This window comes from Protopterus annectens, chromosome 3.part1, assembly GCF_019279795.1.
Source record: "Protopterus annectens isolate FY-2018-M chromosome 3.part1, PAN1.0, whole genome shotgun sequence".
In the NCBI taxonomy this organism is placed as follows: domain Eukaryota; kingdom Metazoa; phylum Chordata; order Ceratodontiformes; family Protopteridae; genus Protopterus; species Protopterus annectens.
The window spans coordinates 556,808,482-556,830,642 of NC_056732.1; the positions used below are offsets into that span (position 1 = coordinate 556,808,482).

General features: G+C 43.6%; 1 protein-coding gene across 1 annotated transcript in view; it reads right to left on the reverse strand.

The window, feature by feature from the left end:
* The window catches only part of SGO1 (shugoshin 1), a 1,219,270-nt gene extending 1,199,102 nt beyond the window's left edge, over positions 1-20,168 (reverse strand). The window contains exon 1 of the mRNA XM_044066235.1: positions 20,057-20,168. The gene's annotated coding sequence lies outside the window, so the exon portion shown is untranslated. The remainder of the gene's footprint in view (positions 1-20,056) is intronic.
* Between the last annotated feature and the right edge of the window lie 1,993 nt (positions 20,169-22,161).

Genomic DNA, 22,161 nt, shown 5'->3' on the forward strand with positions numbered 1-22,161 from the left:
CCAGCAGAGTGAACAGCAACAGTAATCTCTTTGCACAAAGGAGGGTCATCAACTGACACTGCAAACTACAGACTGACAAGTCTAACCAGCCTGATCCTGCCCTGATAAATATGCTGCACATCTACAAGTCAAAAGGTACAAGAGTCACTCGGTCTAGGGATCTTAATCTAGCCTGTGACATTAACAGAACGTGCTGGAGAGACAGGGTATCTCTTCACTGCTCTGGAATAAACTTCCAAATCACACGAAGCAGAGCTCCTCACTGACCCTATTCAACCTGGTCAAATGATGGGAGACTGCATATTCACCGTGGGAGTGGCACCCATGCCCCTCATGGACAGGGGTAGTCAGTGCTTATCAAACTCTTGCTCTGCGAATTACATCCATCTAACCAAGAACAATTGAGGCAACTCGGGATTAACATGGCTAGGCTTGCAAGGGCTCTAGAGCCACTAGCCTAGTAACCTCATATGAACCAGTAAGTCTTCTATACTTCCAGTGCTGGTATAAATATGGCTCATTTGTACTGAGCTGCTCTCTGTGGCAGTGCCCTGTAGAGATGCAAACATCTGGAAAGATCGCCTATTTTCATTACACTGTGAAACTTTATTGTGCTAGCTACCTTATTATAGCATCCAGGACTATTGCTCCTCAGACAGCATCCGATTTTGGCACTGGGCAGCATTGCTGGTTAATTAGCTGCAGATTACACCACGTAAGCAACCTTCCCTCATCCGATTACAAACACCATCCACTCCAAGTACACATTACGACCTGCAACTATGGATGGGCACTTTCCTGCTATCTTTCTATCCAGCTTGCTGGACATGGGTATCCTGAGGCAAAGTAACAATTGTCTTATGTACACGGACATCCAATTAATTCTCAAACAGGCAAATACAGCATGTGAGACATGTACTTACGCATTGACACTGGAGTTTAGACATACATACAGACACAAAAAAGCAACAAAAAGGTTGTCAGTGACTCACGCATCACTCACCACACCCACAAAAGACCACACACATAGACCCACATATGCAGTGGTGCTCACATGCAACTTACCTAAATCTCAAAGACCTCTCAGGTGCAGTCTTCAGAAACTCTGCAGGTACACAAACAATACAATTCCCATCGTAACACATAAAGCCACATCTCACTGTGCCTCAAATAACAAGCCCATAAGACAAAACATTCCACAACCCAATATTCTGGTCATAGGAGGCTTCATTGTGAGACACACTGATGTTCCCTTTTACCAGGTTGGATAAGTGGAAGGCTAAAGTTAGTTGCCTGTCAGGGACCAGGATTCACCAGATCACACAAGCACTCAGTTCACTTAACCCCAAGTGCGAGTAGGACTCAGTCATAGTCAATGTGGGCTCGCTAATATAAGCTACTTCTCTCAGTCTATGAGGGAAACAAGGGTAAACATGGCTAGGCTTGTAAAGGCCCTAGGGCCAATAGCCTAGTAACCTCCTAGGAGTCCATGAATGACCAGAGATGTACATCCTTGGACTATATGAAGAGAGGCATGATTGAGCTCTCAAAATGGATGTCACAGACAGGTATGAGCCTAGCATCGAGCAGCATTCTACCATCTCCAAGGATAATGCCACAACACCAGCAGAAAATGATTGAGTTTAACAATTGGCTTAGCTACTGATGTCATTCCAAAGGGGTCCAATACTTGTCAGCCTGGGAGTATATGGTTAATAGGCCACACTGCTTTGGCAGGGATGGTTTTCACCTGTCACCTGTAGGCTTTTGGATATTGGTAAAAACATTATCCACCTCTATAGTGCCTTTTTTAGGCACTGCCAAACAGACAAAACTTCCAACATAACAAAAGCTACTCAGGACAAGCTAAACGTGTTGCTCAGTGCTAGGAGCTTCAACAAGAAACTGCTCTTCCTGGAAGCTCTCCTCACCCTAGAGAATGCTGACGTCTGTGCAGCTACTGAAAGATGGTTCATACCACAAAAACCACTCCGGCAGTGCATGGCTATAATGCCTTTCATACATTCCAACCACCCACTGAATATGAAAGAGCAAAAGTTAGAGGTGTATATATCTATATAAAAGGATAAGAACACCTTAAGGCTGGTCAAACAATGACATGCTTGAGCTACTCCATGTCCTGGGAAAAATCCATTACTATATTCTTGCTAGCTACAGGTCCCCCACTATGAACCAGGAAATCCATACATCATATATGAAGTTACTAGAGTCACTCACCATTCAGCCCAATACCATACTCATGGGTGATTTTAAACTATCCCTCCATTAATTGGGGTCATACATGACCACCAACATGCAGGCCCAAAGATTTCTTGATTCTGTAAATTCAAATTGCCTAGAGCAGCTAGTCTGCACTCCCACTAGGGGAACAAATATCCTAGATGTGGTACTCACAAATGCAGGAGAGTGCTGTACCCACCATAATGCAATATCCTTACTGGTAAGATCAGATCACAAAGTGGTCTCTCTTGAAATAAAGGTAAAACTAGTCCCCCACCACTTCTCAGATAAATTATCCCCTACTAAGGGACGGCATAGCTACTTTCCAAATTCCTCCAAATCCAGAAACTGCAGAAACCTATGCAGAGACATACACAAAAGTCCTGTATGCCATACAAACAACTGCATAGAAGCTGCAGTAACGGACAGAAATAAACCCAGGTCAAAAGACAAAAACACCCTGGTGGACCCATTGTCTGACTGTACAACAAAAGAAAGAAAATCCTGTTGAGAAGTGGGAATGCGCACAACGGAGCAAAAAGTCCCTCATCAGTCTAAACAAGTGAATCAGGGAACCAGTTGTGTCTCTAAAAGCAGACTTTGAGGTAAAAATAGCCTCCAAAGCCAAGGATAACTGTAAAACATTTTTCAGTTATGTCCGCAGTCTTAAGGGCAACACCCAACAATGTGCAGAATTAGTTGCAAGATCACCTATAGTCAGCCAGAAGACATAGCAAATCTGCTGGCTGCAAATTCAGCTCAAAATTTCACCTCCACATCATCCCCAATTCTCTCCCAAGAAATACCCTCCACCACCCCACTGCCAATTATCACCAAAGAACAGGTTGCAATCGACTGACCCAGGAAATTACAAACCCATAAGTTTGACTAGTCTTATATGCAAGGTCATGGAAAGAACAATCATGGACCTAATAAACAATGACATAGGAGACCTCCAAACACTGGACCCGGGTAAAACAGTGCATACCACCTACTTCTAAATGGCCAAGACATGTAACACAATCCCCCACTCAGATATTATAAATATTTATTTATTTGCATTTGTTTACCAGGAAAGTCCACTGGGCCAGGATAGCCCATTTTTAGTGGAGGCCTGGGGAGAAAAACTCCAGTGAAAGAAAAGAGTTACAAAAACATACAAATTTCAAAAAATACAAAAATGTCATAGAAATTACCAAGTATATACAGATCACAAATTTCATAAGAAGGTCATAGAAATTACACAGCATGCTATAAATCTGATAAAGAAAATAATGGTACAAAAGGACTGAACAGGGTGCAAGTATAGAGGGACAGTAATAAGGTACAACAAAGAATACAAGATATAATACAGAGTACAATACAAGAAAGAAAAGAACAAATGTGTTAAGGGTTTGACATTAAAAGTAGAACAATAAGTTAGAATCTAAGAAAATAACAAAGAGAAAGGCATGAAGGGTGTTACTTTAAATACAAAATGTGAAGGAAGGAGGAGAGAGAAAAAGTGAGAGAAGGAGAGGTAGAAAAGGAAATGTACTAGTGACAGTAGAGTGAAGGGAGAGGGAATGATCAACTGGAGATAAAGTGAGAAGAAAGAAGAAAATGAAGCAGAGAGAAGAGAAAATATGTACAAATATGTATACAACTATAAATAAACTCACAAAGCTGGGCATAGATCCCCATGTCACCAGATGGATAGCCAACTGGCTCACGGACAGGACACGTGGCTAAAGTGGGTGACTCCAGAGCCAGCAAGAGGCCGGTTACTTGTGGTGTGCCACGTGGCTCAGTACTGGGACCACTCCTGTTCGGAATATACTTCTCTGAAGTCAAGGAAAATGTGAAAAGCCTCTGAATGACAAAGTCTGCCAATGACTGCAAGATGGGGGCAATCAAGGACTCCCCCAACAATGCAGATATCCTTCAGGAGGGCCTAGATCAGACAAATGATTGGTGCCAGAACCATGGCATAACACAAAAAATGCATTATCATACCCTTTGGGAAGTCAAATACCCCCAGCAAATTACAAATCACTAGCACACCCCTTACAGTAAACTCAAATGAGAGATCTAGGTACAAAGATAGATAGTAGCCTGAACTTTGACCACCATGGGTCCACAGTGGTGAGGAAATCCTTTTATGTGGCACAACTTATAAGTTAAAAGGTATAGCATCCAGATCTAAGCAAATTATAGTCCCGCTGTACTCTAACCTCATTAGACCAATAAGCAAGTACAGTGCGTCACTTGGCACGTACTAGGCACCTGCTGCAGCTGAAGCAACCTCAGAGGTTCCTCACAAAGAACATACAGGGTGTAAACATGAAATATGCAGATAGATTAGAAGCCTTATCCCTTTACTTTGACTCCTACTGACTCTTAAGGGGTGACCTATGCCTGACCTATAAAGCACTCACAAATCCACCATCATGGTGCTGCCACACATCCGCAAGTCAAACAGCACAAGGGTCACCCGATCTAGGGATCTAAACTTAGTCAGCGACTCAAACAAAACATGCTGGAGAGACAAATGTGTCTCGGAGATTGCCCCTTCTTTGGAAAAGGCTTCCTATTCACGTTAAGCACAGCACTTCCCTTTATGGCAACAAACAGATGCTCCCCTTGAATGGAGGAGGCATTGTGATATGTTAAAAAGGGATATAGCTCATTCCACTCCCATCCCTCCTATAGTACCAGCCCTGGAGGATGTCTTGAACTCTGTACTGTACTCATCCTGATACGCAGCTATCAGTCCCTAAAAAAGCATACAAGATGTACAAGGCTGATAATATTTATTTTCTCTCACCTTAGGTCACAGCCTGCTGCCATTTCCATTGTCTCTCATACTGGCAACAGACATACCAATCCTTCTCCTGGTGTTAAGAAAGGTAAAGTGTTAGACCACATAAGTAAGAGAATGCTTTTTTCCTCCACTTTAGCCTTCAGAATTACCACGCAAAGATGTAGAAATTTATGGTACGTCATATGGACAGTCTGGAAGAATAAGCTTTCATGTAGAAATTTATACTATGTCATATGGATAGTCTGGAGGAATAAGCTTCCATTCTTCCTATAAAAGAAAGCGGTTTTCTGAACCGAACTGTATCCATCCTCTCTCATGTATCTAAACATGCATTGAAGATTGTGCATGATTAGACCCACTGCTACTGCTAGCATCCTGAGAAGGTTTGCTTGGGTGCATAACCAAAAGTTTGTGGAGGAGGTAAAGACTGAATTCAACTTTAGATAAAGGACATACTGTTTGGATCTTCCATTACCCAGGTTCTCAAACAATACGATGAAAGAGGGAAATTAATTCAGGGAGTTTCTAAGATATTTCATGTACCCCAATACTAATCTTGTAGGCCTCATTCTAACACAAAAAAGTCAAATAAATAAAAACAGTTCGGCATGCAAAATTAAAAAAAAAAAAAAGAGAGAGAGATAGCAGCAACACCAAAAAAGGGTCTTTTCAGAAAAAAAGGAACATTCAGTACAGAATGACCATGCCAGCTTTCTTGTCCTCTTCCTTGGCCAATATATCTTCACAGCAATCCCAAACGCTGGCCCTCAGCATCATTCCCCTTTGACAAAAGATCATTTTGGACTCCTGGGCGTTAAGGTGAAGGAGGGATAGAGATGGCACAGATACAAAAATAAGAAGTTATGTACCTACCATAACGTTCCATGTTAGTTGTCTTCTTCTCGCCTTCTTTCTTGCTGGATGGGTTCGGAGCCGATCCTCGGCTCAGCCAATACTAAAGCTCGAGAGCTAATTCCACCGGCTCGAGGCTCCCCTATATCCCACAATGCTAGGCAGTAACTACTCAGATCTCGTTTGATAGCTAGACCAAGCAATTCTAGTCTCCATAGTATGGAGAAAGGTAACCCACCTCTATATAAACCCGAGTGTAAGGTATCCCAGACCTAACAAAATGGGGAATAGAGGTGGTAGACCGTGTGGGAATGAAAACTTCCAGAGGAAGATCACAAAATGAATTCCTATCGGTCTGTCCAGGCTTGGGGGAAGGAGGGTGGGACGCAAGAAAGAAGGCGAGAAGAAGACAACTAACATGGAACGTTATGGTAGGTACATAACTTCTTAATGTTAAGTTGTCTATCTCGCCTTCATTCTTTCTGGATGGGACCGCATCCCTAGCACCTTATCCCGGGTGGCCTATCGGAACAGACTCTTGAGAACAGTGGAACCAAAGTTGGCACGGTTTCTGGAGGCTATGTCCAATTTGTAATGTGAAATGAAGGTATAAGGAGAAGCCCAAGTGGCTGCTGCACAAATGGAATCTATTGGCAGCCTATCCTGAAAAGCTACGGATGTAGCTAATGCCCTAGTTGAATGAGCTCTAGGTCTTGAAGGTAGTTTTTGATGTCTGATCTCATAGATGAAGGTAACTGTAGAGGTGAGCCATCTTGAAAGGGATACTTTAGTAACTGGAAGGCCCAATTTTCCTTCCGCATACGATAGAAAAAGCTGATCAGATTTCCTGAATTGTTTAGTCCTGTCTAAATAATATCTAAGTTGGCAGTGAACATCCAGAAAATGTAGCTTTTATTCCGACCTGTTGGAATAGTTAGGGAAAAAGACGGGGAGATCAATCATTTGGTTTAGGTTTGTTTGAGAGGAAACCTTAGGTAAAAAGGATGGATTAGTACGGAGGGATACCCTATCTTTGTGAAACACTAAGTAAGGAGGACGACTGCACAGAGCATGGAGTTCAGATACCCTTCTCGCTGAAGTTATGGCTACCAGAAAAAGTGTCTTCCATGAAAGCAACTTCAGAGAACATGAAGCCGCTGGTTCGAAAGGGGAAAGGATTAAGGATGCCAGAACCAAGTTCAAGTCCCATTGAGGTGGGGGATCTTTGCTTGGAGGTTTGAGAAGAAAAACGCCCCTTAAAAAGGCTTTGCAGAGCTTGTGAGTCATGATGCTAGACTCCGAGACACCTACATGATAATTAGATATAGCAGCCAGTTGAACTCAATTGGTAGATGAAGAAGAGCCTAAATGAAAGAGTTCTGCTAGAAAGTCTAGAATAGACTGGATAGGTGCAGTGAAGGGATCTATATTTTTTGATGTTGCCCAAAAGGAGAAGCGTTTCCATTTGCTATTATAAATCTTCCGGGTAGAAGATTTATGAGAGGCTATCAAGATATCTCGGACCGAGCGAGATATTAAGGGAAGCCTGGCTAAGGTCGGAATCGGAGAAACCACGCTGTGAGGTTGAGAGAATGAAGAGATTGGTGCAGCTGGCCCGATTGGTGGGTCAACAGATCTGGCACTGGGTCCAGATGCCAAGGCTGCTCCAAAAGGTAACGATGAAGGAACGGAAACCATATCTGTCGAGGCCAGTAAGGGGCAATGAGGATCATTGTCACTCTCAAGGCGATGGCTTTCTGAATTAGCTGAGTTATCAGTGGAAAAGGGGGAAAAGCATAGAGAAGTCCACGGGGCTAATCGTGGACTAGAGCGTCTCTGGTGGGATGGCCTGGTAACGTAAGAGAGTGAAGAAGTCGTGACACTTGCTGTTCTGGGGAGTAGCAAAAAGATCGCAGCAAGGCTGGCCCCATCTTTGGAACACTTCTTCCAGTACTGGATTTCTTCAGAGACCACTCGTGGGGCATGAGAATTGCCCTGCTCAACTTGTCTGCAATCACATTGGACTTCCCGGGAATGTGCGTGCTACCAGAAAACTCTGAGAAGAGATCGCCCATTGCCAAAGTCTGAGTGCCTCTCGACATAAGGGGTATGATCTGGTTCCGTCTTGTTTGTTGATGTACCACACTACGGACATGTTGTCCGTCTGAATTGCAATAGTCCCAGTGGGAAGAGAGTCGTGAAGGGCTTGCAACGCTAAAAGCACTGCTCTCATCTCTAAGACATTTATGTGCAAGTGGCACTCGAAAGGTTGCCACGTGCCCTGGACTGTCCTGCCCTGATAATGCCCCCCCCTACCTGATCAGGGAGGAGTCTGTTGTCAACGTGGCGACTGGGGGGGGATGAGTGAAGGGTCTTCCATGGAGAACCTGAGGTGATGTGATCCACCAAGACAGTTGATTCTTGCATGATTGAGTTATCAATATGGTGTGGTACATCGGGAGCTGTTGGAAGGACCATTGAGTAAAAAGCATCCATTGGAGGATCCTCATGTGGTAGCGAGCTACGGGGAGAAGGGGAATAGCTGCTGCCATGAGTCCTAATACCTTCAAAACTGGTCTGGCTTTGACTTTGTTGCATTGTAAGAGAAGGTAAACTTGCTTGCGGATGTCTGACACTCTTTGCTCTGTAAGTCTGGCTGAAAGATTGAGTGTGTATAAGGTGGCGCCTATAAACGTAATAGATTGACAAGGCGACAAGGCAGATTTTTCGAAATTTATTGAAATGCCTAGAGCTTGGCAAGTTTGGATAGTGAAGTCTCTGGATAGAAGTAGTTGATGTCTGGTGGTGGCAGTAAGGAGCCAGTCGTCTAAATATGGAAACACCTGGAATCCTTGATGTCTCAAGTGAGCCGCGACCACTGCCATGCATTTGGTAAACACTCGGGGGGCTGTAGTGAGACCAAAGGGCAGGGCTCTGAACTGGTAGTGACTGGCTCCCAGCCTGAAGCGGAGAAATCTCCTGGAGGGTCTGTTCATCTTGATATGGTAGTACGCGTCCTGAAGATCTATCGAGCACATCCAATTGTCCTGTCCCAAGAAGGGTAGAATGGACTGTAGCATGACCATCCGGAATTTTGTTTTTCTGACATACTTGTTTAAGTTGCTGAGATCCAGTATGGGTCTCTAGTCCCCTGTTTTGTTTGGTACCAAAAAGAATTTGGAGTAGATTCCGGATCCTTGTTGGTCTGCTGGGACTGATTGGATAGCTCTTTTTGATAGCAGCTTTGAAATTTCTAGTGCTGCTTGTTCCCTTACACTGGGTGGAACATCTGGAAGGGATCCTTTGGGTTGGGATGGAATGTGAATAAAGGGAATTTTGTAACCCTCGGATATGATCGACTGTACCCATTTGTCTTGTGTAAGGGAAAGCCAGGCTTTTGGGTACAAGGATAATCTTCCCCAGACTGCCTCCAAAGGTGGACAGCCGGGCAGCTCCTCAGGGATGCTGAAAGGGTTTATCAGAGAAAGTTTCTCTGCTACCCTGGTTTTGCGGACCTCCTCTGCCTCTAGGGCGTCTATTGTTATTCACCCTCTGCCTCTAGAGGGGAATCGACCTTGTGCGTCAGATGAGACTCCCTGGGTTTGTTTGCGGAACCACATTTTCCCTCCCCTCTGACCTTTGGGATAAGGCCTAGAAGGGGTAGAAAAACGGACTCCCACGGCAGAGAGTCTTACCTTCCACCTCGCACCTAGTCAATGTATCCTTTACCTGAGGACCAAACAAGGATGATCCATCAAAGGGGGAATTGGTGAAGGACGCCTTGAAAGGGTCCGCAAAGTTGCACAGCCGCATCCAGGCGTGATGTCGTAAGGCAACGCCTGTGCCTGCGGCTCTACTCGCCCCATCCGCAGCATATGAGATGAGCCGCATGGAGGAGTTAACGATGGAGTTCAGGGTTGCCAACTGGGAGTTCATTCTGTCTGGGAACCCCTCAGCTGTTGGATCCTTTATCGCTTCACCCATATCCTTGAGTAAATCTCTCTGGAGACGAGTGAAGTGACATAAGTAGTTCAGCGACCGCATCGAAAAGGTCGCTGATGAGAACATCCGCTTACCGTACCTGTCCATGGTCCTAGATTCCTTATTAGGAGGATGGACAGGTACCGAAGGATCGGCTAACTCCTTCTTAGTGGCCGCGGCCACCACCATGGCATCGACGGGGACACCTTTAGATAAAAAGTCTTTATCTTTAGGGGCAGTAATAAACTTTGACGGCCTCCTCAGGTTGGGTTCCACTGAATCAGGGGCCGTCCAGGCCTTCCTTGCCACCACTTCCATAAGGGGCTCAAAGGGAGGGGACCCCCAGGAGGTGGAAGGGCGAGAGCCGAATGCCTCAAGGTACACTGACTCATCCTCTGAAGGGTTAAGGGCTGGCCAGTTCCCCCTCTGTTTCAGGATCTCAAGGATGTCAGCAAAGGAGACATCCTCAGAGGGGGATCGAGGGGAACCTTCAGATTCCTCTAAGTCAGTGTCAGAGGTGATAGACTCAGGGGAGTCAATGTGCTTCCTCTTGCACTGCCTCTTCCTAAGGGGTTCTCCTACCGGGTCAGGAGAGGCCTCGGAAGAGGAGGAAATTCTCAATGGGGAAACTTGAGGAGTTGGCTCTCTGCGGTCTGATGCAAGGGGGTGGGTAGAAATCACCACAGGCACTGAAGATGGAGGGGCTGACGGAGCCGACTGTGGGGCAGACACTGGTTCTAGCACGCTCCGCATGACCTCGAAGGCACCCCTATCGGGCAAGGCCGGAGGTCCCCGCTCCGAAGAGACAAGGATCCCCCCCCGGCACCGACAGGGACGGCTCTGAGGCCGATGTCGGAGCCGAACTCACCAGCGCCGAAGCCCCGAGAGGGAGAGCGGGGTCGGACAAGGGTCCGATGCCACTCGCCCCCTCGGAGCCGACGAGGTAAGCTCGGTGCAGAGATCCCGCCAAAGAGGAGATCGGAGCAGACGACGGAGCCGAAAAGGAAGGTATCGGTTCCGACGCGCCGACAGTCATGGCTCCGATGAGCCCCGGCTCCGAGCTCAAAGGAGTCGGAGGAGGAACATAGAGGTACGGAAATAGCCGGACTGTTGAGTCGGGCTATGCAGCATTTGGGCCAGTGCCTCGGACTTGAGAGGTCTACTCACTACCCTTTGTAAATCGTGGTCAGATAGCCTGGAAGACCGTGAGGAATGCGATCTATGGCTCCGTTCCAAAAGAAGAGGGGATCCCGGTGCTGAGTGAATGGAGCCGATGGAGGGGGACCTAGACCTCTTCCTCGAAGGCTGGTCCGATAAGAGTATCGGAGCCAACTGAGTTTTATCAGCCTCGGCTCCGGCTGGAGCCGAGGTAACAGTATGAGGCTTGGAAACATCGGCTCCAGTCGGAGCCGATGTCGAAGCAGTTTTTATGCTTCCAGAGGATGGCTCTGAAGCCGGAGCCGACTGTCTGGAAGTCTTAGAAGGCTTCCCCGACACAGACTGGGTCGGGGGGCCTTCAGGCTTTAACCAGCCACACAAAATCAATTTATTTTTGCGTTCCTGCAGGACTCTAGGGCTGAAACCATGGCACACAGCACATGAGTCCTGCAGGTGCAAAGGTCCCAGGCAATACACCCAAGAAGTGTGACCGTCTGTCAGAGACATTTTCTGACAGCACGAGTCACACTTCTTGAAGCCTGAGACCTTGGAGTCCTTAGACATACTAAAGGCCTAAGTAAGAAACACTCACACACACACAGACACAGGCCTTTAAGAAAAAATATTAATTTCCAGTCACACTAAAGGACTAGGAGAAGGAGGGGAAGGGGCCTAAGGCCTAAAGTTAAAGGGGAATTAAAAAAAGGATTATGGGCAAAAGAGGGTCGATCCAATGAAATAGAGAATTAAAACTAAAAGTTATACTAAGGTAAATAATAGGGGTCTAAAGATTTGTGAAAATAGAAAAAAATTTTCCACTAACCTGCCAGAGCCGGTAGAAAAGCACCTCGTCAGCTAAGCGGCAAACGAGATCTGGGTAGTTACCGCCTAGCATTGTGGGATATAGGGGAGCCTTGAGCCGGTGGAATTAGCTCTCGAGCTTTAGTATTGGCCGAGTCGGAGCCGAGGATCGGCTCCGAACCCATCCAGCAAGAATGAAGGCGAGATAGACAACTTAACATCCTCTTTTCAAGAGAAAACTAATAATGAATGAAACCATGCAATGATATTCCACGTGACATGAAGAGAAGTTGAAGAAGACGTTCACAGACAGATATTATTCATACGTGTGGAGCTTTTCTCCCTGGGCCTCCACTAAAAATGGACCTGTGTCCAGTGGACTATCCCAGTTAAATGTAAAATAAATAAAATATTGATATAAGCTGCACTCACTTCTAATTGGGATTGTACAAATATACATAATCACCTTAGTAATGACTAGACTCCTGAAGCTCTCCTTATTTTTCAAGAATGTTTTTTTTATTTCAGAAGTTTACACTATCCTTCATAATACAGTAAACTCTCAGTTAACCAGCACCCATGAGGATTGGTATATGCCAGATAACTGTAGCTTCTGGTTGCTTGAGAGTTACTATTACAAATAGGGCAGACTAATACTGTACCCTATATACTATTTGGTTTGATTTGTTCTCAGGTTGGGGAGAGAGGAAATTTATTCTCATGTTCCTTTTTAAGACTCTAAAAACTTAAGGTCCGTTTCTGCGTGAGGGAAAACAAAGTGCAACACATGAAAATTGCACTGTATTTCTTTGATAACTTTTTGCCAGTTGCTTGAGTTCTGGTTAACTGAGAGTTTACTGTATTTGATTTTTTTTTCAGAAAAGTGGCCTGCTCTTTCAGAAGTTTGCACTACCCTTCATAATATTTGATTTTTGTAGCAAAAGTGGCCTGCTCTGGGAGAATAGATGGACAAAAGTGCTGACAACTCGAGTTTGGGTAGCAGCTCAGGCACTTGAAGGCTCAGACAAGGAGGATAGCTATACACGTACCCATGAATTACCACATAGGTGGCAGTACACTAAACACAAAGTGTGATGAGAGACTTGGGGACACAGGTGGACAGTGGTCTCACCTTCGATAACCATATCGCCACAACAGTCAGGAAATCATTCTATGTGGCACACCTCATCACTAAGGGCTTTTCATTCAAAAAAAAGGAGGTCATTGTCCCACTGTACTCATCCCTCATTAGACCCATTATAGAGTACAATGCTCAGTTTGGTATGTACCTCATAAGACATCTGCAACAGCTGGAAAGGCCACAGAAATACTTCACTAAAAGAATCACAGGCCTAAAGCAGATGCCCTATACTGGCTGTCTAAAAAAATTCCTGCTATACTCTGTGGCATATCGTCTACTCAGAGGCAATCTCTGCTTAACATACAAGGCCATGTCAAACCCTGAGCTGTTGGACATGCTCCACTTAAAGAAATCCCAGTCCCTCAGAGCCACACGCTCCAGGGATCTAAACCTTGTCATCACAATGAACAAAACATGTTGGAGGGATAGGTTCCTGACCCAGAGACTCCCCATACATGTCAAGCAGAGCACCTCCTTTGGTCCTCTTCAAAAGAAACCTTGACGATTGGATGAGGGATAGGAAATTCACCCCGGGGATCACGTCAGTCACCCTGCAAGACAGGGGTCCAGGGAAGTAAATATTGTGGGAAGAAACATCCAGGGAATTGTTATGGCTAGGCTTGTATAGGCCCTAGGGCCGATAGCCTAGTACCAACCTATGAATCCTGGAGGGAGGGAGTATGCTGATACAGTAGATCATTCATCAGCCCTGGTGGAGACGGACGCAAGGCTAACAAGGCATGGCTGACTCGGGTGCTGGGGAAAATACTTCCTTAAGAAGCACCCTTCATTGTATAATCAGCTTTCCATGGCATGCCATCATGTGGAGGTGAGGGTTAAGCTAGGAAAGCTTTCAACTTGGGCAGAAGTGTGATGATCCAAGATGTGACCCGCTCAGCAAAGCGATACAGCAAGGTATCACTCACTGTGGCAGCCCTGACACTAAAGAAAACAATCTCAGAAAACAAATTCAGAAGTAAAATTACAAATTCAAATCACAGTTTTCCTTTATGAAATCTGGCATCATGACTGATTCCGCAACAGTTGTTGTTGTTGTTGTGTCTTTTGGCTTTTCCCAGTTAGGGGTCGCCACAGCGGAACTCCGGTCCACTAATGATTGGCAGTAGATTTTTACGTGCCGAGTTGCCGGCCTGACGCACAACCTTCAATGAAGGTATGCCCATTCACGCATGTCTCCACACAGAAGACGCTTTAGCTGAGAATCGAACAGGACAACGTCTTACTGTGAGGCGACAACGCTACCGCAGCACCACCACCGCAGTTACTGATTCCGCAACAGTACACAAATGAAAATGAGGTGTCAGTGTAGTGTAGAAGGCATGAATAGCAAAATTCAGCTTCAACTTTACTCAAGAGCTACTCCAGTATAAAATTCCAGATAATAAAGAATGAAAGTAGCTAAAATAAAAAATATATACAGCAGTAAAAGATCAGAGCAGCAGGAAAAAAGCAATAAAATTATAGAACAGTAACTGTTTATAGTAATAGCAGCAGATGATTCAGAATCATCACTAGAAGATCTGGCAGTTCAGAAGCAAAGATGAATGCTCCCTCATCCACCTTGACAGCAAGTTCCAAGGCACAAATCTTAATGAGCAAATGATCAGACCCCTAATATTTCCATTAGTAACCAAGATACTGGTAACAGTCCCACGCCCAATACCTGTTGGAAATATGCTGATGCAATCATGCTAAAGAGTTCTGCATGAGTTGTACCATTTTAACCCCAGTGTTGGGAAGCCAATGATGGTATTGCAGTAAAGGCAAAAGGAAAACAATTAATAACCACAGAAAGATCTTCCTGAAATAAGTTTCTGCCGATATTCCTCAGATTAAAGCACAGTAACTCAACTATTTCAGTCAAGCATAAACGATTATACTAAAATCACGCACTTCAGATATAAACTCAAGTTTATTCAATAATGGGAAAACTCCATCAGAAAAAACACTTTCTCACCTACTTAAGCAGTAGCACACCATGGCAGTATGCAGGAGTACAGTCATGCTATTTTTTTGAGACTTTGTAAGGCCTACAAATACATTCATGTTCCCCTGCCCTGCAAGTACCATAACTAGATGCTACACAATATATAAAATAAGCAATATTATAGGTTTTAGAAGTACTTTTTTTTTAAATGATGCACTTTGTTACATTTATAAAATCAGCTTTAGAATGACAGATTTACATAACATACTTACTAAGGTGAGCTCATTCTCTGTAATCCTCTTCAGCTACTGTTTAATGATATGAATTTATTTTTAATTTATGTTTTTGCTGACCAAGCCATCCAACTAAACAAAGCCCATTTTTAGGGAAGGATTGGACAGAAAACTGCAACAATAGACAAGCAAGACTTAAGTCATACGGATTTACAATACACTTACTACTAGAGAAACAAAAACTATCCACTGGGTAGAGGTGTTTTATTACGAATACAAAATGAATCAAATAAAAGTATTACCGACCAAGGCAGAAGCACGTCACACATGATTTACAAAACAAATTTAAATATAGCATAGCAAATAATGTGTAAAGATATGCGTACAAAAGCAGGAAGTTATCCACAAAACTACAGTATTACAAGTGAGGAAAAAGAGTTACCAAGAATTAAGATGATTAATTTTTTGGTACTTGCGTATTATCGCAACCTGCAATAATTCATCATGTTTGACTCAAACTATGTCTGTTAACTTTAAAACGGTTGTGTAAAGTGTTAAGTACTATTCCCTGATATCGTTAAAGGGTTAGGAAGAGGAATAAAGGGCAAATTCATGTTTGGGGATAGCATCCTTTACAAACGTCAAGTCATGAATAATGCGATCAAGATGCCCACTGCTTCTCAAGCAGTGAAGAATACCCGTTATTTTTATGGGGAACATTTTGTTAAATGATTAGTAGTCAGATTGGGAACCAAAGTTCATAGAGGAAATGAAGTATGCCGAATACTGACCCCACAACAGTTGAAATAATGCAAATAAATACTAGTAAGTAACGTGGGGCAGCCTTTCTCCATAGCAGTACTTGTGGGGCAGAGGTGGTAAACGTTATCCTGAGTCACACACATACTTGCGTCATCTCTGAAGTTGTGTATTCAGAAAAGGCCCTTACAGCAGGAACAACAGGTGCTGCTGTAGATTGTGAATGATTCCCATACATAGGCACACATTTAACAGGGTTTGAAAGGCGCCTCTTCTGTTGTTCTTCTGTTGTTCAGAACGTTGCGAGTTTGAGGACTCCTAACATTAAAGACAATTGCAAAGCAGCAGTCATGTGTCTACTTAGGACAAGGGTGCTACCTGCCATTATTCCTCCTTGTATGTGCCAAAGAATGTGACCCAATACCGTTTAACAGTTTACACCGCCCTTCTTCCACTAACACACATTGTTTGGCAGAAAACATTATAAAGTATGCCACCTGGGAAATGTGGTTGTGATAATACGAAAGTAGCAATTTTTGTCATTACATGGTCTTAAAATAGCGGTTGGAAAAGAAGACAATTTTGTTAAAATTGTTTATTGCTGCAGGAAGGCAAAGTATAGAAAAATATTAGGAAACACATTATTAACATTAAAGAGAAATGTTAAGTAGTACAGTAGGGATAGTTGAGGACTACAATGAAACAAAGGGAAAAAAGTGAATTGGGAATAAAAAGTGCAGTGGCTTATGATCTGCTGGTACGTCTTTAAATATTAAGGATTTTATTTTGCCAAGAGGATTCATGGTGCCAGGATGGGATGGTTAAGGACCTAAGAGTATCCCCTTACAAATGCGTAACACAAAAAATTGTACAGTTAAGGCTTGAACTACAAATGAAAGTATAATCAACCCACATTTTCTCCGTGGCGTTGGGGTCTCACTTAAAATGTTACCATCTCTCTCAATTTAGTGCTACTCTCCTACTGTCTTTGACAGTCATGCCTGCATGTCACAGGTCTTCTCACACACCATCAAGCCATCTCTTTGACGGACGCCCTCTTTTCCGCTTGCATTCTTCCCGTCTGTCTCAGATTTTCTTAACCAGATTGTCTTTTGCTTTCCTACATGTGTCTGAACTACCATAATCTGTCCTCCTTGACCTTCTTTACAATTGGAACTACTTGGGCTTCTGCTCCGATGTCCTCATTTCTCCATCTGTCCCGCAGTGTACATCCTAGCATCTCAGGCACTTCATCCCCAGCACCTCTAGCCTGCTCAATTGCTCTGCCTTCACTGACCAGGTTTCTGTACTATACAGTAGTGCTGGTGTCAACAGTGTTTTGTACGCCTTACTTTTTAGCTTCTTTGGCATCCTTTTGTCAAACACAACCACTGACTCTCTGTACCAGGTGGCTGCAGCCCTGATGACTCTAGCTTAGACCTCCTCATTCAGACTTCCTTCTCCTCAATCCCCCGTCCTGAACACCTGAAGCAGTTAACCTGTTCCACTATTTCCCCTTCTATCTCAATTTTCAGCTCAGTCTAATTTCCCCAGTTTCCTACTATTATAATTGAATTATCTGTACTCCGTTTCATCCAGTGTCTTCAGTTTTGCATTCTATTCCCCATCACTTGCTGAAGCTCTTGTTTAGAGTCTGCCTGTAATGCCACATATTTTGCATACTGCAGCTTTGTTGAGCTACCTCCTCTGACCTGAGCTAATGTAGACCATCACCCATATGAACAGCTGTAGCTTCAAAGCTGATCCCTGATGCACAGCCACTCCAACTGGGAACTCCTCTGTTATGTCTGAACACTGTTTGTACTTGTGCCATTGGGCCCTTGTACATAACCTGCACTAATACTACCAATGTTTTCGGGATTTGAACTACTGAAGGAATGCCAAATCTGCTTTCTTAGAATCTTGTCACATTTTCCTCACAAGACTAGGAATGCCAGCTTCCTCCTCTCTAGTTGTTGAGCCATCTGTTGGCCACCATCAAGCAATCTGCCAGACAGAAGTCTAGCATGGCCTCTCCTTCTTTATTCCTGTTGCCCCACCCATGGGGACACAGAAAGTCCTCATATCCTATTCTGTCTATCCCAATATATCCATTATCAACACAAGTTGTCCTGCTTTATCTAGTAAGTCCTGAAACTGCTTGCTGAACACAATCTATTCCTCACTATCACAACCTTGCTGTGGGGCATAAGCTGAGATTACAAATAACTGCCCTATCCTTACACTGGAGGATAATAGCCATGAGTCTGTCACCAAGTCTAATGATATTCTTCATCATCTCCTGAAGCCTCTCCCCAAATAGTAGACTCTGGATCCCAAGTCAAGTGGCTTTGCTACTCTGCCGTCCCTTGTCGTTTTCTTGATACAGAGGACATCCAGCCTCCTCTTTACAGTTATGTCACCACTTCCAAGCTGTGTACAATCCGTGAACAAATACTGAGTGCAGTGACCCTAACTTCATGTTTGGCAGGATGACTGGTTTTCACTCAACAAAACTAGCTCAGGTAACCCAAGTAACACAAATGGTCACTGGCCATCCAATAGCTTAACGACTCAGGGCTGCTAAGCTTTATGGCAGGCAGGCACACACACTAGCCAATAGGGGCGACATGGGTCCCTGGCATAGGTTGAAAGGCCAGGTCCTCAACCCACTTATCACTGACAAATACACACGTTCATTACTGGTGACAACTGTGACCCAAACCACCTAGAGACAACTGCTACAACATCAAGTGGCTAATGCTGACACTGTGTACAGTCTGCACACCACAGCTGATGGTCTATACAACTCGACTCCCAACAGGAGCCATTTACAGTATGTGCTGCTACCCACAATTCCATTCTTGGTCAGGTTTGAGGTGGGAGGTACACCCTCCCCAACCGCCCAAGTCACACTGAGAACATGGCAACTCCACACAGACATTGGCTACAGGTTAGGATCCAACCATGTGCCTGGGGGTGAAGAACTTAACCATTACATCAGCTATACTATAATGTAGTAACTGCCATTTGAATCCCTAGACAATAAAAACAAAATACTGAAATTACACACAAACTTCTAAAAAAGGGATTTGGTACTTCAAAAAGAGAGCATAAAGCTGTCAACAGAAAGCACAGAATGCTATGGACACTTATTTACTTGTTTCCCCCTTCTCAGAAATGCAAGTCCATTACTTACAACTGTGCCCTCTAAAGAAAATCAGAAGCCTGGTCATGACATTCATTTGACTTCCACCAGAGTGCTAAAATTGACAACTAATTTATTTAGTTCTAAGTGTATGTTATGCTTTGTAATAATAGGAGGCTAGTATCTCTGTTAATCTCCTTAGACTTTTATACAGAAACGCAAGGGAGATCGGCAAAATTTAAGAAAAATGTAATATAAAACAGCACCACTAATCAGCAACATATCGTGGTGTACTCATGGAACACCATTATGCAACTTCATTACACACACTCAATATGTCAAATCACCACGTCAAAAAATAAATAAATAAACCCGTAATTTAATTTTAAAAGAGTCATACAACCGTCAACTTTCAACAAATGCATATTTATACAAACATTCTTATTCTTTTAACTCCTTGAGTGAATAGTACCGATGCTTACATTCAGACAGGGTACGCAACTATAATCACTAAATGCACAGTAATAGAAACAAGTATTGTCTAAACACACAATAGAGCCTTTCTGACCATTTCTGTCCAAAGCAACACTGCACGTACAACAATGCCAAGCAATAAAGTCTAACTTTAAAAATCATCATACAACTTCTAAAACTCAACTTCGCTTTGTGCAAGCAAACACTGCTGCTTGTATTGTGGAGCCAAGCTTACTTTACTGTACCTAGGATTCCCATGCATGGATGGATGTATTACGATGTGCTATAAAATGCTAATTCTCTTACCCAAACCCAGATAAAACTGAACTATTTATAACTTCAGAAATAAACAATTAATGACACTCACGAGTTTCCACCTCTCCATCAGTCTCAAAAAGAATTATGTCAAATATGAACTAAAGCAGTTAAAGAACACTCATCCAAATCCATATACAGTTATCAACGGATAATTTTCAAACCCTGCATACATATTGAATTCTGAAGAAAAAAATCCCACCTGCAAATTAATCTCATCCACAGTAAAACAATCTGTATACATTTGTTTTTACTTCAGTTTTCTCCACTCCAGCCAACCTACTGGCACCATTCGAAATATGCAGTCTACGCACTGATTGGCTGTTTAACAACGGCACGGTGTCAGAAAGCAACAGAAGCGCTATCACATGATCACTGACATAAACTAAGGTCATCGGGTATGCGGAAGTTAATGTTTATGTTGTTTGATGCAAGTATTAGTTATTACGTTGGTAGTGGTCGTTTGATAGTATTACTGTGCATATTTTATGTTTACGGAGTCGTAACGCGTTTGACAATATAAAAGTGATTACTAGGCCGTTGTGGTGCCATTCCATTTCTTAATATTTCTGTTTTTTTAGAACATCTGGGGAGATTATTTATTTCTTCTACTCTGAAGTTGGTATGCAAACGTATTCGTTTTGTATTTACACCACCTATATACTCTTCTACTAACCAGGCGAGTAAAATGGCTCCTAAACTGTTAATTTAAGTACGGGTTTAGCCCCAGGAAAAGTCTGAGATGCACGTCTTAAAACTGAAATGTTTGACTTCTGATACTCTTCTCCTCAACTTGTATTGCTCCTTCTATACTGGCTTTTTATGAAGCATTTATTAATAAATTGAATGATCTAAATTTATACCAAGATCCTCTTCACTAATTGTGCGCAGTCTGTTAACTGAATGGGAGGGGGTACGGGTGATGTGAGAGGTTTTAGCCTCCACGAAGGGTGGCAAGCCTACTTTTCACGAGCTATACGTAGTATACTATCTGAATGCCTTTTTTTTTTTTGGTCCCAGAGTATTTTTTCGGTCCCAGAGTATTTTTTCGGGTTGTTACTCTGATTGAACCGTTAAATGTTGCGAGAAAAAGTTTCTTGGGTAGTACAGCGCCTTGTTTGAAGATATTTCCACTGGTATCTGCAGGTTGGACGGATAACGGAAGTGATTTCTTGCGGTTCAGTTGTCCAGATTTTTGCTCCGTTCTTCATAAAATTTGTTGCCTGTCAAATTACTGACCTTTATTTGCATTTTGTTTACCAGAAAAGTACACTGGGCCGTTCAGAACTCTTTTCAGTGGAGGCCCTGGGAGAAATTCTCCTCGGGAGTCGGGACATAATTACATACATTGAGAATACTATTTAGAAGTAGGCAGTAACTGCGGGAGTGGTGCTGCGGTAGCATTGTCGCTTAATAGTAAGACGTTCGATTCTCAGCTAGAGCGTCTTCTGTGTGGAGGCATGCGTGAATGGGCGTACCTTCGTTGAAGGTTGTGTCAGGGCCGGCAACTCGGCACGTAAAAATCTACTGCCAATCCTTAGCGGACCGGAGTTCCGCTGTGGCGCCTCCCTAACCGAGAAAAGCCGAAAGACGCAACAACATTTAGAAGTAGGCTTTATTGTAGACCCCCCCCCCCCCCCGTCGTTCCGCGCAGAAGTGGATGTGGCTTGTGTAAGGTCGACATGCCAAGTGGCTTTAATGTCCCATGGAGTGAAGCAGGAGGGTTCTGAGCCGTGCCATGAAAATTATATGGATACCTTAGGCGGTGATTCAGACAAGGAGAATGAGCAGCATTCTTGACTGTGACTGCCCTCCCCCCCAGCCTTTTGTTTTGGAAAACTTGCAGTTTAGTGTATATATTTTGCATTTCATTTCTTAACCTATCCTTTTTGGGGGAAGTGGGTCTATAGTGATAATGTTGCTTTCTTGGGTGTCTGGGTGTGTTGTGTATTAGAAAGTATGCACCTTTATATAATTCAATTATTTTGTTATGTTATTGAACGTGTCCGGTGCCTCATTTCTGCTTGTACTTTGGTAAAGCATCTTCAGGTATGTGGCAACAATTTAGGGTTGCAACCTTTTCAAAAGCCCAGAGTGGGACATTTTTTGTAGAAATGTGAGATTTTGCGGGGCAAAACATACCCATATAGAGGGTTGGGAGGGTGGCCTAATGGTTAAGGTGTTTGCCTTCCAAACACAATGTACAGGGTTTAAGTCTCGCAAGGGATAATTGGCTAGGCTTAAAATGGCTCACAAGGGCATTTAGCTTAGTACAAATCTATAAATAAAATTAAAAAAATAATTGCT